The sequence below is a fragment of the Podarcis filfolensis genome, assembly GCF_964270895.1.
Source record: "Podarcis filfolensis genome assembly, chromosome: 16".
In the NCBI taxonomy this organism is placed as follows: Eukaryota; Metazoa; Chordata; class Lepidosauria; order Squamata; family Lacertidae; genus Podarcis; species Podarcis filfolensis.
In genome coordinates this window covers 7040711-7057906 of record NC_139620.1, presented here as the reverse complement: position 1 = coordinate 7057906, position 17196 = coordinate 7040711, and the positions used below count along the sequence as shown (strand labels likewise).

General features: G+C 45.8%; 2 long non-coding RNA genes across 2 annotated transcripts; one reads left to right on the top strand and one right to left on the bottom strand.

Annotated features, from left to right (window-relative positions):
* Positions 1-1382: 1382 nt before the first annotated feature.
* LOC310751967 lies at positions 1383-4095 on the top strand. Its single transcript, XR_014542737.1, has 2 exons — positions 1383-1503; positions 3239-4095. It is a non-coding gene; the product is annotated as an uncharacterized lncRNA (long non-coding RNA).
* Positions 4096-7320: 3225 nt separating this feature from the next.
* LOC310751937 lies at positions 7321-14095 on the bottom strand. Its single transcript, XR_014542695.1, has 3 exons — positions 13970-14095; positions 11900-12443; positions 7321-7332 (listed from the first exon to the last, which is right to left on the bottom strand). It is a non-coding gene; the product is annotated as an uncharacterized lncRNA (long non-coding RNA).
* Between the last annotated feature and the right edge of the window lie 3101 nt (positions 14096-17196).

The window sequence follows — 17196 nt, the reverse complement described above, 5'->3', positions numbered from 1 at the left end:
ACACACACTGCAGATTCAGATATCCAGACAGCCAGACCTAGTACTGTAAACAAATTAGGAGATTTAAGCAAGTCAGATTTTTTGTGTTTTGCTGGTCAGCGCCAGTTGTTTAAGCAGAAACCATGGTGGGGGGAAGGGGAGGAGGAGGGAGGGGGGGAAGTCAGACAAATAAGAGAGCATTTTTCCTAACCGTGTCTGTCTTTTGCAAGGTTTCAAAGGGTTTCCCCAGCTTTTTCATCATTTTGGGCTCAAAATTCTGTGGTTGGACATGGATTAAAAAACTTCCCATAAGAATCAGTGGAAATCGTTAACTCCTTATGCTCACCTAACAAACAATTTCCTGGAAACACATTGGGTTTGGACAGCAGGTCTTAACAGCCTTTGGGATGCCATTATAAGGGCCAAATGATAACAGGACAGTGCTGGGAGGAGCAGAGAGAGAAGAAACCCCATGGTGCACCTGTAGCAGAAAAACTGCACACCTTCACCAGCCCCACCTGCTCTAAAATATGTCTCTGCTGTATTGGTCTCTACAATGGTAGCAGGCTCTGTAACTCTCCAACAGTTTTACCCCTCATGGAACACTTTCCATTGTCTCTCTAGACAGACGGATGTCAACAGTGCTATACAGTGGTACCTTGGGTTAAGAACTTAATTTGTTCTGGAGGTCCATTCTTAACCTGAAACTGTTCTTAACCTGAGCTAATGGGGCCTCCCGCTGACGCCGCACAGTTTTTGTTCTCATCCTGAAGCAAAGTTCTTAACCCGAGGTACTATTTCTGGGTTAGCGGAGTCTGTAACCTGAAGCATAGGTAACCTGAAGCGTCTGTAACCCGAGGTACTACTGTATAGGGTGATTGTAACACAAATTAAATTGGTGATTCTAATGAATATGGTGATGAAAACAGCTAAACCTTGCTGTTATTTTTGGGTCACTGTGCAATGTGGAAGAACTAGGAGTATGATCCTATTCAATTGTGTAAAACATGAGTTGTGTGCTGCAGTTAAATGTTTGAATACCACTTCTCATGGTTTTTGGACTGAGCAAATATATGCTGCGTAGAGGTGGGAGATCCTCCCCCCAAAACGGTTAGGGTTAGACGCAAGACATTCCTTCTTCCTTCTTCTGTATATTCTAAAATAAGTTTGCAAAAGGGTGCTACAATGTCTGCTCAGAAGGAGGCCTCACTGAGATCAGTTGCACTTGCAGGAACGTGGATAAGGCATTTCAACCTAAATAGTGCATTTCCCCAAACAAGCTCAGGGGTTAACATGATGATGCAGCATGTTGAACAAGGAAGGAAAAATTAATTAGATTATTTCAATTAAACATGTGACAATTAAAGGTCTGAAGATTACTTCTTACTGTAATTTTTGGAAGTGAGATGAGTGTTTTCCTCTAGGCACAATGACGGACCATATAAAAGGAGCTCCCTCACAATGGGTTACTTCAGAAACATCTGAAACTTTGAAAGCATCCCATCGGATCCAGTAGGAAACCAGGTAATTCCTTGCATGCTCACAGGCTTGGCGGGACTGAAATATCTCTTTTCTCTGAGGGCTTCTAAATATCAGGCCAGCTTCATTTATCTTGCTGCATATTACAAGGAATGAAATGTTGAAGGGACATGGCAAGTTCCTCCACGGAGAAAAATCTAGATGAGTGTTTCAGCTGAGTTCTGGTGTCCAAATGCATCTGACGGCTTCTGAGTGTCCTGTTGGGGTTCTAAACTTGTTGAAGAAAGTGTCTGTAGAGTGGACACAGCTTGAAATTTTTAGATAATGGAGTTCCCATCAAATGCTGCCTAAAGAATTTTGGAGGGTCACAGGAACCAGGGGCCAAAAGCAGGCAGAGCAATAAATGCACATTTTCCCTTTGTACTGTAGCTCCACTTTGGGTGAAAGATTCCTGTGTTGCAGGGAGTTGGACTAGACTTGGGTCTCCAGCTGTTTTTGGACTAGACTTGGGTCTCCAGCTGTATTTGGACTAGACTTGGGTCTCCAGCTGTATTTGGACTAGACTTGGGTCTCCAGCTGTATTTGGACTAGACTTGGGTCTCCAGCTGTATTTGGACTAGACTTGGGTCTCCAGCTGTTTTGGGAACTGTATTGGGAACAGATGGAGGCCCAAGTTTGGGAAACACTGGACTAGATCATGGGTAGGCAAACTAAGGCCCGGGGGCCAGATCCGGCCCAATCGCCTTTTCAATCTGGCCCGCGGATGGTCCGGGAATCAGCATGTTTTTACATGAGTAGAATGTGTCCTTTTATTAAAAATGCATCTCTGGGTTATTTGTGGGGCATAGGAATTCGTTCATTTTTCCCCTGCCCCACCAAAAGGTCTGAGGGACAGTGGATCGGCCCCCTGCTGACCCTCTGGACTAGATGATCCTCATGGTTCCTTCCAACTCTACAATTCTATGATTCTAGTATCTACACAAACTCACAGGTCCCTCTCTAATCTTCTATCCAGACAATTGTGTGATGTTAAAATGAGTGGATAGGACTGGAAATGCAAATTTTAGCTTGGTGCAGGAGGCAAGTTTCTACAACCATTCAACCACTCATCTCTATCCTCTATCCAGGGAGTCAAGAGGCATTATCAGAGCTCAAATTAACCCCCTAGTCAAGCCAAAACACAGGAAAGCATGCAAAGCATGGTCTGTTAGGGGCATGGTCTGGGGAGAATAGGTATGGTTGGCGGGAGAGAGACCTGGAGACTTTGTTGTCCTCCATCTAGGCAAATAAGAGGCAGTATGAGATTTCAAGGACACATTTCAGAGGTGTGCCAGTAGAGAATAGCCATGGTTTGGGAGAGCCAGTTTGTCTTGGGAAGAGTTTTGAGTGCCAGGAAGAAAGAAGAAGAAGAAGAAGAAGAAGAAGAAGAAGAAGAAGAAGAAGAAGAAGAAGAAGAAGAAGAAGAAGAAGAAGAAGGAGGAGGAGGAGGAGGAGGAGTTTGGATTTGATATCCCGCTTTATCACTACCCGAAGGAGTCTCAAAGCGGCTCACAATCTCCTTTCCCTTCCTCCCCCACAACAAACACTCTGTGAGGTGAGTGAGGCTGAGAGACTTCAGAGAGAAGTGTGACTAGCCCAGGGTCACCCAGCAGCTGCATGTGGAGGAGCAGGGAATCGAACACGGTTCACCAGATTATGAGTCCTTGTGCCTCAGGTTTCCCATCTCTCTTTTAACCCAGTTTTTTCAACCTATAACCTCTCTGCCATAATGTTATTTCAGATCTACCCCAACTGCTCCAAGATGTCTCTGCTGAATAATGGAATTCTGTTGGAAGACTTCTCTAACCCAGAAGATGACTCCTTCTGTCAGTACCCTGGCTGCTATCCACCTTATCAGCGTCCTGGTTGCTACTATCCTTGTGGTTCCAAGTTGGGCCCTGGCTTCGGTTTCCCATGCCCCCCAGGGTACCGCCCCATCAAGGCCTGTGTCCCCTTCTATCCCCGACCTTCTTGGCCATGTCCTCCAGGAACCTACCCCAGGAAGGTGTGCGTCCCCTACCAACGATATTACCCTGGTCAGTGCTGGCCATGTTAAGCTTGGACGCAATACTGATGGAACATCCAGGAAAGAAGACGTGAGATTCTAACCCTTGGCTGAATAGATGGACACAGTATTCAGAAATGCTTAGTGCTCCAGAGATCCCACTGTTCGACCAGTGGGGTTTGCGAGGGCTCCAAACCTCTGCTAACAATCAATATGGCATTTTGACTGTGTTCCTTTGCTGGCCCAACTCTGCATGCTTATTTTCAACAATAGGCTTCTGTTTCCTGATTACATCTGCTGCCTTATATTCCAACCACCTAATGATGCACCAGGACCTCCTAAATTACAGCTGTGATTGGCTGAAGGATGCTCAACCTACAAGGCCAAAGGGAAGATTGGAGGTCAGCTCTGTTGTCGTTGCCTTAGTCCACAATGATGTGTCAACTTTGTCTTTGCAATTTCTGGCTCCAAAGAGATGATATCTGATAATTGCCTTTTCAGTGGTCCATGGTGCACTGATATGCGATGGGCTATTTCCACCATCTCCTTTCCTGCTTTTTCCTCATTAAAACCTTCTATGAATCATAGAACAATGTTGTGTTGTTTTCTTCATCCTCCTTTCTCATACACATTGAAAAGAATGGAAATGGCTAGCATAGTTGTACAGACGTACCTTGGTTTTCAAACAGCTTAGTTCTCGAACATTTTGGCTCCCGAACGCCGCAAGCCCGGGAGTGACTGTTCCGGTTTATGAACTATTTTTGGAAGCTGAAAGTCCGAGAGGGCTTCCACGGCTTCCAATTGGCTGCAGGAGCTTCCTGCAGCCACTCAGAAGCCGCCTTTTGGTTCCCAAATGTTTTGGAAGTCGAACGGACTTCCAGAATGGATTCCATTTGACTTCCAAGGTACGAGTGTATTCTTTTCAATAGATCTCCTCTGAGCACAACTTGGTTTGGTACAACAACTTGCATTCCAGGAGATAATGAAGGCACAGATAAGTCTATAATGGATTCGTGGATTCCCATAATGTCTATAATGGATTCCTGACCACTGGTCTTGCTAGCTAGGGATGATGGGAGTTGTATTTCAAAAACAGCTGCAGTCCCAAGGTTGGGAAACACTGTTGTAAAGGTTGTCTAGCTACTTATCTCCTTGACTTGTGTCGCATCACTCCATATCCTCCCAACATTTGTCTGATGCAAATAGGGATGTCTTAAGAAAAAGCAGGACATTTTGGGATCGAATCAGAAACTGGGATGGTTTCTATAAATCCAGGACTATCCCTGGAAAATAGGGACACTTGGAGGATCTGAAATTGGAGGGCCCAAAATCTGCCAGTGGTTGAAGACAGTTGCAGATGGACTAGATAAGGAAAGCTTTGTAGCTGGACTGAAGCAGACTGAAGGAGGTATCCAGTCGAGTGATGGATAAGTCCTTGCTCCTGGTGAAGGAAGCTGAGCTCACCTCCATTTAAGATGGAGCAAGCTCTCAGCAGAAGATCTCATATGCTAGGAAGGGGGGGGGGAGATGCTGATACAAGAGCATATGTCCTCTTTTTCCAGGACACCACCTCTTTTTCATGGGTATGTAAAATGAGAGTCATCATAGCGATCCATAGTTAAAAGTAAGGTAAAGGTAAAAGGACTCCTGACCATTAGGTCCAGTCGTGACCAACTCTGGGGTTGCGGCGCTCATCTTGCTTTATTGGCCGAGGGAGCCGGCATACAGCTTCTGGGTCATGTGGGCAGCAGGACTAAGCCACTTCTGGTGAACCAGAGCAGCGCATGGAAACGCCGTTTACCTTCCCGCCGGAGTGGTACCTATTTATCTACTTGCACTTTGTGCTTTCGAACTGCTAGGTTGGCAGGAGCAATGACCGAGCAACGGCAGCCCACCCGTCGTGGGAATTTTAACCGCCGACCTTCTGATCGGCAAGCCCTAGGCTCTGTGGTTTAACCCATAGCACCACCCGCGTCCATAGTTAAAAGTAGAAGTTGGTAAATGTGTCCTCTTTTTTGCTTTTCAAAATATGGCAACCGTAGCAGTAATCAGGACTTCAGGGCTTTAAATTTGGGGTGGGGAACATGAGGCTTGAGGGGTGAATGTGGCCCCTCACTCTTGCTCTCAAGAATCCTCAGACTACCCCCCTCACTAGTCCTGCTTGGATGATTTTCTCAAACTAGAATGAGTGCTTCGACTCTGATGTTTCCTCTTGCTGGTCTGGATGGAGGACAGAGAAGGATGTGTGAGCATGGGTAAATATTAGCCTTTGGCACAAAAAGAAAATTTACATTAGTTGCTCTGCTCCATCTTTTCACTGGTACTGCCCACCGCTGTCGTATGCCCCCTCCTCCACCCCGGAAGGTTGCCTAGGAATAGACACAGCCCTTGAAAAAATAACCAACATTTCGAATCAGGTCCAGTGCAGTTGTTCAAAAACAGGTGAGCTGTGTACTTATCTGCCCACACCTGCCAAAAACTGAACAGCAGGAGCGGTAGTTTTCAAAGTTGCCTCTAGATGCAGCTCCGTTCAGAGTATATGATAGCTATCAAACCCGGAGGCTACTGAAGCATGGATGACAGCAGGCAAGTCTTTCAACAGATGAGTAATGATGATGATAACATACAGTTGTGATTCTTTGTTAATGCTTCATGCATTCTCCCTTGCTGCTGACTCTGCCTGCCACGCCCTCCTTAAACATGTCTGTCAGGGATAGAGAACTTTTGCCCCTCCAGATATTGCTGGACCGTAACTCATATCATCTCCCACTGTTGACCATGCTGGCCACCTGGGTTGTATGAGCTCAAGAACCTCTGGAGAGTGACAGGTTCATTTGTTTGAGTCTTTATGGACAGAATACTAGAGGGAAAAGGGTTGGGAAATGGAGTGAGTGGGGACAGAGTCCCTAGTACCATGTTTCCCAAATTTGCATCTCCAGCTCTTTTTGGACTACAACTCCCACCATTCAATAATAATAATAATAATAATAATAATAATAATAATAATAATAATATATTATTATTATTATTTATACCCCACCCATCTGGCTGGGCTTTCCCAGCCACTCTGGGCGGCTTTCAACAAAATATTAAAATATAGTAATGCATCAAACATTAAAAGCTTCCTTAAACAGGGCTGCCTTCAGATGTCTTCTGAAAGTCTGGTAGTTGTTGTTCTCTTTGACATCTGGTGGGAGGGTGTTCCACAGGGAGGGCGCCACTACCGAGAAGGCCCTCTGCCTGGTTCCCTGTAACTTGGCTTCTCGCAGTGAGGGAATAGTCAATAGGCCCTCGGAGATGGACCTCAGTGTCCGGGTGGAGACGCTCCTTCAGATATACTGGACTGAGGGTGTTTAGGGCTTTAAAGGTCAGCACCAACACTTTGAATTGTGCTCGGAAACGTACTGGGAGCCAATGTAGGTCTTTCAAGACCGGTGTTATGTGGTCTCGGCGGCCGCTGCCAGTCACCAGTCTAGCTGCCGCATTCTGGATTAGTTGCAGTTTCTGGGTCACCTTCAAAGGTAGCCCCACATAGAGCGCATTGCAGTAGTCCAAGAGAGAGATAACTAGAGCATGCACCACTCTGGCGAGACAGTCCATGGCAGGTAGGGTCTCAGCCTGCGTACCAGATGGAGCTGGTAAACAACTGCCCTGGACACAGAATTGACCTGCGCCTCCATGGACAGCTGTGAGTCTAAAATGACCATCCCTAGCTAGCAGGACCAGTGGTCAGGGGTGATGAGAACAGTAGTCCCAACTGGAGTCAAAATAGTGACCTGGTAGACACAAGAACTACCCACGCTGGAAGAGTGGCAGACGAAGGTGATAGACTATATGGGACTGGCTGAGATGACTGGCAGAATCCGTGACCAAGGAAAAGAGACGGTGGAAGAAGATTGGAAGAAATTCAAAACTTATCTTAAGAACTGTTGTAAAATTAATGAGTGCTAAAATGTTATGGGTAATGTAAAACAGAATTGCAGTGACAAATAATTGGGTAAGAGAAAAAGGATTAAAGAAAGTGAATTATAAGTAATTGAAATTAGGGGTTGCTGGAAAAGTTTAAAATAGGAATGCAGAAAAGGGAGGTATGGGGAAGTCGTTGAAATAAGGTTTAAGAAAAAGAGGTTATGAAATTATACGTGTTTGTATGTTTATTTGTTTGTGTATTGTCAGTTGTGTTGTGTTTTGATATATGTTGGAAAATTAATAAAAAATTATATTAAAAAAAAAATAGTGACCTGGTAAGATGCATTAGGCTCAGTCTGCCAGCAGAGGGAGATGTTGCTGTTACAACAAGGGAGTGGTGCATGTGGGGAGAGAATCAGTCTGTAGCTGCTCTTCAAATGGAACCCTCATAGACTGACAGGCAATTCCTGACAAGCCTATGGAACAGCAAGCTATAACAATGACCTGAGGCACCCTTGCTGAAAGATCTCATAGGAATGAAGTGGAGGTCAAAAGAGCGAGCCGGGAAATTGCAGGACCTCCAGCTTTCCAGCAGAGGGAGAAGTTCCTCTTACATTGGAATGGTAGCATATGCGGGAGAAAATCCATCTCTTTGGCCTCATCTGCACTGTCTGAAAACAGCTGGTTGGATGACTTATCAATTTATGCAAAGCAAAAATCCAACTTTCTGCTTTGCCTTGTGGCATGCTTTTAACAAATCACGGTTCTACTGTTATTTCATCCTCACCCCCGCTGCCTTCAAAGCCCCACCTACCCATGTCACAAAACCTCACCCCTCTGCCCCTTATTTACCTTTTAGTCTCACTGCTGTTCCCTTTGGAAGAAGAAGAAGAAGAAGAAGAAGAAGAAGAAGAAGAAGAAGAAGAAGAAGAAGAAGAGGAGGAGGAGGAGGAGGAGGAGTTTGGATTTGATATCCTGCTTTATCACTACCCGAAGGAGTCTCAAAGCGGCTAACATTCTCCTTTCCCTTCCTCCCCCACAACAAACACTCTGTGAGGTGACAGATTGGTAGCCGTGTTGGTCTGCCATAGTCAAAACAAAAAATTTTTTTTCCTTCCAGTAGCACCTTATCTGAAGAAGTGTGCATGCACACGAAAGCTCATACCAAGAACTAACTTAGTTGGTCTTTAAGGTGCTACTGGAAGGAATTTTTTGTTTTTTGTTTTTTCTGTGAGGTGAGTGAGGCTGAGAGACTTCAGAGAAGTGTGACTGGCCCAAGGTCACCCAGCAGCTGCATGTGGAGGAGCGGGGAAGCGAACCCGGTTCACCAGATTACGAGTCCACCGCTCTTAACCACTACACCACTGGCTCCGTGGATGAGCCTTTCCTCTAATTCTGAGTGAGGGAGTGAGTGAGGGAGTGAGTAGCTCAGGCAGGGAGGAAGACATTTACCTGCGAGGAAGCCTCTTTGTGCTCAGTAGGGTTTACTTGTGTGTAAAAGTGCCTGAGGCTGAGATCTTGGTTGTGCTAGTAAGGAACACAATCTCTTGCATGGCTGAAAGGGCTGATAGCAAGACAACATTGTGATCCATAGGAATGAAATGCATTGTTAGATCTATGCAGAAATGAATATTAGTCAGAGTACAGGAGCAATCTAATGATGCCCTGAAAATACGGGTGGGGGGGGGTAGCAAGCAGAGCACATGGCTTTCCATTATTTCTGCCAGAACGAGTGATAGAAAGGACTGGTGTTGTTTTTTTTTTAATGGGCAACATGACTCTAGGCAGAACATACTTTTCCTGGTGCATCAGACAAAACCCTCCAAGTGTCCCTATTTTCCAGGGACACCCCTGATTTAGAGAACCCATCCCAGTTTCTGATTGGATCTCTGAATGTCCCACTTTTCCTTAGGATGTCCCCATTTTCTTTGGAGAAGTGATGGGCGGTATGGAGTTATCCAACCACCCCCCCCCCAGGCTGCCAGAAGGCAATCCTGTACAGTATAGGGAAGGTTTTTTTATGTTCAATGTTTTATTATGTTTTTATATATGTTGCAAGCTGCCCAGAGTGGCTGGGGCAACCCAGTAAGATGTGTGGGGTATAAATAGTAAAATCATCATTATGGAATGGGACGTCCCTATTTTCACAGGAGAACTGTTGGAGGGTATGTCAGACTGCAATGATAGCAAACAGCTTGCATAGTAAGGGTCCATGGAAGGCTGCAATGCAGGAAGGTTGCACAAAACAGATTTGGAAAATGGATTTTCAAAGGAGATGGAGAAGAGCCCACTTGTTGCATTTTAATCTCTGTGGACCTGAAGGAGTGTCTCCACCCCCATCGTTCAGCCAGGACACTGAGGTCCAGCTCCGAGGGCCTTCTGGCTCTTCCCTCCCTGCGAGAAGCCAAGTTACAGGGAACCAGGCAGAGGGCCTTCTCAGTAGTGGGCTACTATATTTTAATATTATGTTGGATGATGATGATGATGATGATTTGGACAACAGTTGTCTACCGCTGAACACTAGATGCCAGGGCCAAACAGCAGGGAGAACTCATGCCTTCAGAACTCTCTTGGAAGGATCTGACTGACCATTGGCTAGGCAGAAGTTGGTGGACTAAATGGGCCTGCCTTTTGATCAGGCAAGGCAGTTCTGCCACAACAGATTTCTGTCATCTTCCAATAGATGGTGCTGGTGACAGAAAGGTTGCCTCCACTGATAAGGAATTGCTGGAATTTCAAACACAGACATGACCAGGGGCTGTCATGATCATGCTCTGCTTGTGATCTTCTTGGAGGCATCTGAATGGGCTCCTGTTTGAAAGAGATGTTGGCATTGGAGGCTTGTGTATTAGGGCAATTGGGACACTGCTCCACCAACCTCAGCCTGCTACTCAGTCAATCCCCACCTACATGCTTGCCTTCTTACTAGGAACCAGTCCAGGTGGTGGTGGTGGTGCCTGCCAACTTTCCTTCTTGTTAGTCTCAGTGTTGCCCTTCTAAAACTCAGCAGAGAGGAGGGTGGTGACAAAACTAGAGTTAGCTGGCTCTGCCTGTTCTCGGTTCAGGCCCACTCCTGTAAAGCCAGTTTCAGCGGATACCAGTCACCACTGATAAGCCACCACCTTATCAGAAAAATCCATTTTCCCCCCAAGTCTGTTGTGGGCAGGAGTGCCAACTTGATGCCGCGACCATGGGTGCCCAGGGCTGTGGGGGCCAAGCAATGTGCTGCTGAAATTTGTGGGGCCCAGATCCTTCATGAGGAATTTTGGGGGCGCTCGGGCACCCAGGGCCCCAGGGAGTTGACACCTATGGTTGTGGGAGAGCACCAAACCAACCTTAATTGAACTGCTGGATTTTCTTGTGATAGGGACAGTCTGAAATCACTCTCTGTTTGTTCAACCTGACTTGGCGAAAGATAAAGATAGGGAGTTAGGGACGTGGGTGGCGCTGTGGTCTAAACCACTGAGCCTCTTGGGCTTGCCAGTCAGAAGGTTGGCGGTTCGAATCCCTATGACGGGGTGAGCTCCCATTGCTCGGCCCCAGCTCCTGCTGACCTAGTAGTTCGAAAGCATGCAAAAAAAAAGTGCAAGTAGATAAATAGGTACCGCTCTGGCAGGAAGGTAAACAGCATTTCTGTGCACTGCTCTGGTTTCGGTGTTCCGTTGCGCCATAAGTGGCTTAGTCATGCTGGCCACATGACCCAGAAAAACTGTCTGTGGACAAACATAGGCTTCCTTGGCCTGTAAAGCGAGATGAGCGCCGCAACCCCAGAGTCGTTTGCAACTGCACTTAACTGTCAGGGGTCCTTTACCTTTTTACCTTTTGGGGCACGAGCTAGAACTTATTCCCTCTCTCAAGGGAAGGGATTGGAATTGAGGCTATCAGAAGTGAGTGCGCAGAAGGGTTAGTTCTGTGGTCTGGTATCTTGTCCATCTTGGCAGATTTAGGACCATAAAAGGAGCTAGTTCTTCAATGAATAAACTTGGGAATCTGCTGCCAGAATATGTGATGACAATAGCCACCAGCATAAGGGGGTTAGTTCCCCTTGTCATAGAGCAGGGGTAGGCAATGTGTCGTCCCTCTCACAGATGTTGTGGAGCTTCAAGCCCCTTCATCCCTTATCTTTGGACCAGCAACCTTTGGAAGATGCCACACTGGTTACCTTGTGACAGAGGATGTAGTGAAAGGAAGGGGAAGAAAACACAACAGAAACATTCTATGATATGCTGAAGACTTTAATGTGAAAATGAAGGAAGGAGTCAGTGGAAATGACTCAGGGCAGATGCAGATAAATGCAACATGGAACACTGAAAAAACAGTAATCAGACATATTGACATGTAGACATCACAAAGACAAAGCTGATAAATCATTATGGGCTAAGCCAACAGGGTTGACCAAAAGTCTTCACTTTGGCCATGTTGTCTTAGTATCTTTCATAATTGAAGTAGCTGTGGTAGAGGGTCCTGGTTCATCAGCAATGAGTAGACTAGAAGGTGGGAAACAGGAGCTGCTCTTAAGAGAAGCATGCTAAGATAGGAAAAACTCAAAGGAATAAAGTAAAAGCAGCATCTGGATTGGTAAGAGAAGTGCTGAGGCCTCACAAATCTCACAGGTTCCACAGTGGGGATTCTGAAGCACTCAGCATTTCTGAATACCACGTTCATTCATTCAGCCGAGGATCAGAATCTTGAGTCTTCTTCCTTGGATGTTCCGTCAATGTTGTGTCTCGGATTTACATGGCCAGCCTTTTCCTTGGTAGGAAGCTCGGCCAAAAGGGACACAAACCCTTATGACACGGTACCCTGGAGGACACGGCAGACCAGGAAAGCAGGGGATGCACCCTGTGATGGGGCGATACCCCCGTGGACATGGCCAAACCCGGCCAGGAAACTGTGGACGTTGTGGGTAGCAGCCTGGATACTGATAAGAGAAGGAGTCAAGGCTGGAGAAAGCATCCACTTCTGGCTCATAGAAGTCTTCCAACAGCATACTGTCATTCAGGAAAGACATGGTGGAGCAGGGAGGGTAGATCTGAAATGACATTTGGATGCAGCAATTATGATCTACTATTACTGGATTAAAAGAGAGGTGCAGAACCTCAGACCCAGGTGCCAACTACAGGCCCCTCTACCTAGCCCCCAAAACTCTTCCCAAGTCACACATCCTTCTTGACAGCCGCACCCCTTCTTCTCCACAGTTCACAACTCACACTGACCCTGCTTCAAATCCCATTCATTTTTTGCCTGCCTGGAAGGTGTTCTTGAAATCTGTCAATTCCTCTCACTTGTCTGCAAGGAAGAGACAGAGGAGTGTGCAATTGCATGTAGAAATTTGCCCACTGCAGAAAAGGTGTTATTTACATTTATTACTCCACCCTCTTTTGTCTCTGGCGTCTCCCACCATTGGCTATATGTCTATCAGAGAGAGGGGTGGGAAGAGAGAAAATTGGCCCAAGCTCCTGATCTTAATTGTACATCTGACCAAAGGCTCATCCAGCCTAGCATCCTGTTCTCACAGTGGCCAGCGAGAGGACCCAATGGGAAGCCCATAAAGAGGACAGTGCTCTCTACATTGCTGTTTCCCAGCCCTGGCATTCAGAGGCTCCCCTGCTTCTGACACTGGAGGTCTATTATAGGCACCCCGGCTGGTAGCAAGGACACTGTTGCCTAAATCTGCAACTGATCTCCCTTGTGGTGGGATTCCATGGCAAGAATGAATGCCTCTGCAATACACTGCATCCATCTTCTCAAAGCTTGTTGCTTTCCTTCTACTGCATCTCTTCCATTGCATAAGGAGAATGTGCCCACTTGAGGAAGGGGCCATAGCTCAGTGGCTGAGCATCTGCTCTGCATGCAGAAACTCCTAGTTTCAATCCCCAAGATCTCCAGGTAGGGCAGGAAGAATTATTGAATTCCCATAACTCAAGTGGCTCATCATATCATTTTTTCCCATGCAGAAGGTTCCACGTTCAACCACCAGCATGTGGTGATAGGACTGGGAAGGGCCCAGTTTGAAAACCTGGAGAACACTTGCTGGTGAATGTAGACAGTACTGAGCTATGTTGACCACCGATCTGACTCTGTAGGGGAGAGCTCCCTCTGTTCCATTTGAACCCCCCAAATTCCCCAAAATTTTCTCTGTAGGAAATATTTTGGGGGACCTTGTGTCTCCAAACAATTCAGCTATGCCAAATTCAGAGACTCTTTTCTTATGTGTCTCCAAACAATTTCAGCTATGCCAAAGAGACCTTGTGTCTCCAAACAATTTCAGCTACGCCAAATTCAGAGACTCTTTTCTTATGAAGACTACAACACCCATGAAATGGTGACCATTCATGAGAGGCATCTGAACACAAACCACAGTTCGACTGAAACACTCATTTTGAATATTTCTCCACAATTTTGTGCAGTGGAAAAGTTGAACATTTATCTCAACATTTTGCTCTGGGTAAAATTCAGTGGTGAGAAAAAAATATCAAGTTAGTCTGATATTTAACAACCTGCAGAGAAGACAAGTATTTCTATTAGCAAGAAACCCATGAACAGGGAACAATTTACCTGGCTTCCTGCTGGATCCAAAGAGATACTTTCAGAATATCAGATGCTTCTGGAGCAATCTGTTGGGAGACAGCCCTTTTTATATGGTTTGTTGGCGTGCATAGAGGAAATAACTCTTTCTCAATTCCAGGAAATAAAAATTAATCATTAGATCTTTAATTGTCAGCTGTTTCACTGAAGCTCCCTAATTATTTTGACTTCCCTGTTTAATGTTGTGTTTTCACCCATCCTTCCCTTCGCAGAGGAAGCAGGTAAACAGTGTGGGCTGGTGGTGTGGGAAGGGTGTCTGAGATTACTCGATAAAGCTGGAATCCCATATCAGCTGAACGCAATGGAGCTTACTTCCAAGTAGACACATGAGCATTGTGCTGAAAGTTTGTTTTAGAATACAGTGTTACCTCGGGTTAAGTACCTAATTCATTCTGGAGGTCCGTTCTTAAACTGAAACTGTTCTTAACCTGAAGCACCACTTTAGCTAATGGGGCCTCCTGCTGCCGCCGCGCCACCGGAGCACGATTTCTGTTCTCATCCAGAAGCAAAGTTCTTAATCTGAAGCACTGTTTCTGGGTTAACGGAATCTGTAACCTGAAGCATCTGTATCCCGAGGTACCACTGTACATTGAAGATTTTCAGGGATGGGGAACTAGAGGTTGCTAGATTCTAAACCCTATCACCCTTGACCTTTGGTCCTGCTGGCTGGTGGTGATGTGGCATTTATTTAGCAAAACTGATAAATTGTTTAATCAAAAAGTCCCGTAAGTAGCATAGAAATAAAACAGTTAATCAAAACTCTGCTAAAATCCATAAACTACTGAGAAAAGAAATGCAAACAATGCTATTATCATTAACATGCAAATGCAATAAGTAAAAATTGCAAAAAAGAAGAAATATAGATAACTTACACAACTTGGTAGGCTTGCTGAAATTAAAATGTATTCTTCTTGTAAACTACTGAGTTTTTTTAAATAAAACAAACAACGAATGCTTCTTTAAAACACATGTTTTTACAGTGTCGTATATATACCAATTGTGGGGAGAAATATGGCCATGTAAAAAAGTTCCAGTTTTCAGAGGATAATATTCTATTGAACTATATACCTACAATAGGGAATTTGACAACTGGAGAACATAAATGGTTGTTGCTATGGCCAAAAGACTGGAAAGATTTTAGTGTGGCAGCACAGTGCTATGGAACTCTTGCCTATTACTATCAGGAAGGCACCTTGCTGTTGCTTTAGACACCTGCTGAAAACATTTTATTCATCGATCATCTATTGTCAGGGAACTGCCATCGGAGCCAGAGGGAGAGGGAGGGCTCCAGAGGGATTCCGGAGAGCGTCCCGGGAGGGAGAGAAGCAGCCCATCTTCTGGGGAAGGAAATCAGCATAGCACCAGTGGAGAAGGGGGGCAGATGGGGGAATCGGCGAGGTGGCTCCATGACTCCTTGCCGGAGACCAGCGGGGAGAGCACGGGTCCTCCGCTGCCCACACCGTCCCTGCGCAGAAGGCTTCCGCGCAGGGAGAGTAGGCGGCGACTAGGCATCAAAGAGCTTCTTTGCTGGAAGAAGTTCAAGAAATGCCCATTGACGGATTCTGCCAGCAATTGAGACAGCCACGGGTGAGTGGCTGTCCCGACAGAAAGGGTTCTCCAAGGTAACCCAGCCAGGTGTGGCACCGATTTACGCACGAGCAACCCCTAGAACCATTACATCTATCTATCTATCTATCTAATCCATCCTCCCCTTTTCATTTAATCTGTGGGGTTTGCACGTGCCTGTTCGCTCAGCTGGCAAACCCCCTCCCGTTCTCTCTACAAATCTTCCAATGCAGGCTGCACGATGACAACCTTACATTTCTATGTATATCAGAAGATAAGTAATTTGCACTGTGACATCATACTGTTACTTTTACAGTTTGACTGTTCAGGCATTGACTGCTGTGCTTAACCTGCCCTGGTCCGGAAGAAGAAGCTTCAACTTGAAACATTGGCAGGGCTCCATGGAATCATAGAGCATCAGGGACAGTTTTTTTAATGGAACATTTGTGGTAGGAAAAGTTTCGAGGTGTTTTCCAGACCTTGCCCAGATGGCTACTCATGCCATATGATCATCCTGAAAGTTTAGAGTGTGCAGATCAACTGGAATGCAGGAGAATGTGTGATTGCAAGGGTGCTCTTGAGAGTGGAAACCACCCTGAATGTGCAAGGAAAAAGACATGTGTAAGGGCCCCAGATCAGAAAATGACACCCCATCGCCTCTGTTTGAAGTCTTTGGGGAAAGTAGCAACCTTTGTTTAGCTGCAAGAAACAAAAGCAGAGAACTATAACAGGTGGTTTTGTGTGATTATGCTGCTACACTGACACGTTCTGCAGCCGTCTCATTAGGTGAATCAGCTTCTTCACACACCTTTTACGGGAAAGGGGAAAGAAAACAATAATTGTGGAGATGATTGAGCTTATTAAAGGTGTTTCTTAGATGAAACGCGGCTAGTGAAACATCACTAGCCTCATTTCATCTAAGAAACAGGGCATACCTATATGGGTCTTAAATGAAGACTCAGCTGTGTCATGGAAACAACTCCACTTAAGAAGTCTGCAAGTCTGAAACCACAGGCAATTGTTGAGAAATTTCACTCATTATCAGGGTTGTGCAGAGTCCCCTTGATTGTATCTAATTGGAGTGGAACACATCCTTTGATCTGGGTCCCAAACTGAATTTGTCTAGGGGCATGCACATTTTAAGTAGCATGTTAAACAACCTCTCCATCCTGGACTTGTTGTTGTTTAGTCGTTTAGTTGTGTCCGACTCTTTGTGACCCCATGGACCAGAGCACGCCAGGCACTTCTGTCCTCCACTGCCTCCTGCAGTTTGATCAAACTCATGCTGGTAGCTTCAAGAACACCATCCAACCATCTCATCCTCTGTCGTCCCCTTCTCCTTGTGCCCTCCATCTTTCCCAACATCAGGGTCTTTTCCAGGGAGTCTTCTCTTCTCATGAGGTGGCCAAAGTATTGGAGCCTCAGCTTCACGATCTGTCCTTCCAGTGAGCACTCATGGCTGATTTCCTTCAGAATGGAGAGGTTTGATCTTCTTGCAGTCCATGGGACTCTCAAGAGTCTCCTCCAGCACCATAATTCAAAAGCATCAATTCTTCGGCGATCAGCCTTCTTTATGGTCCAGCTCTCACTTCCATACATCACTACTGGGAAAACCATAGCTTTAACTATAC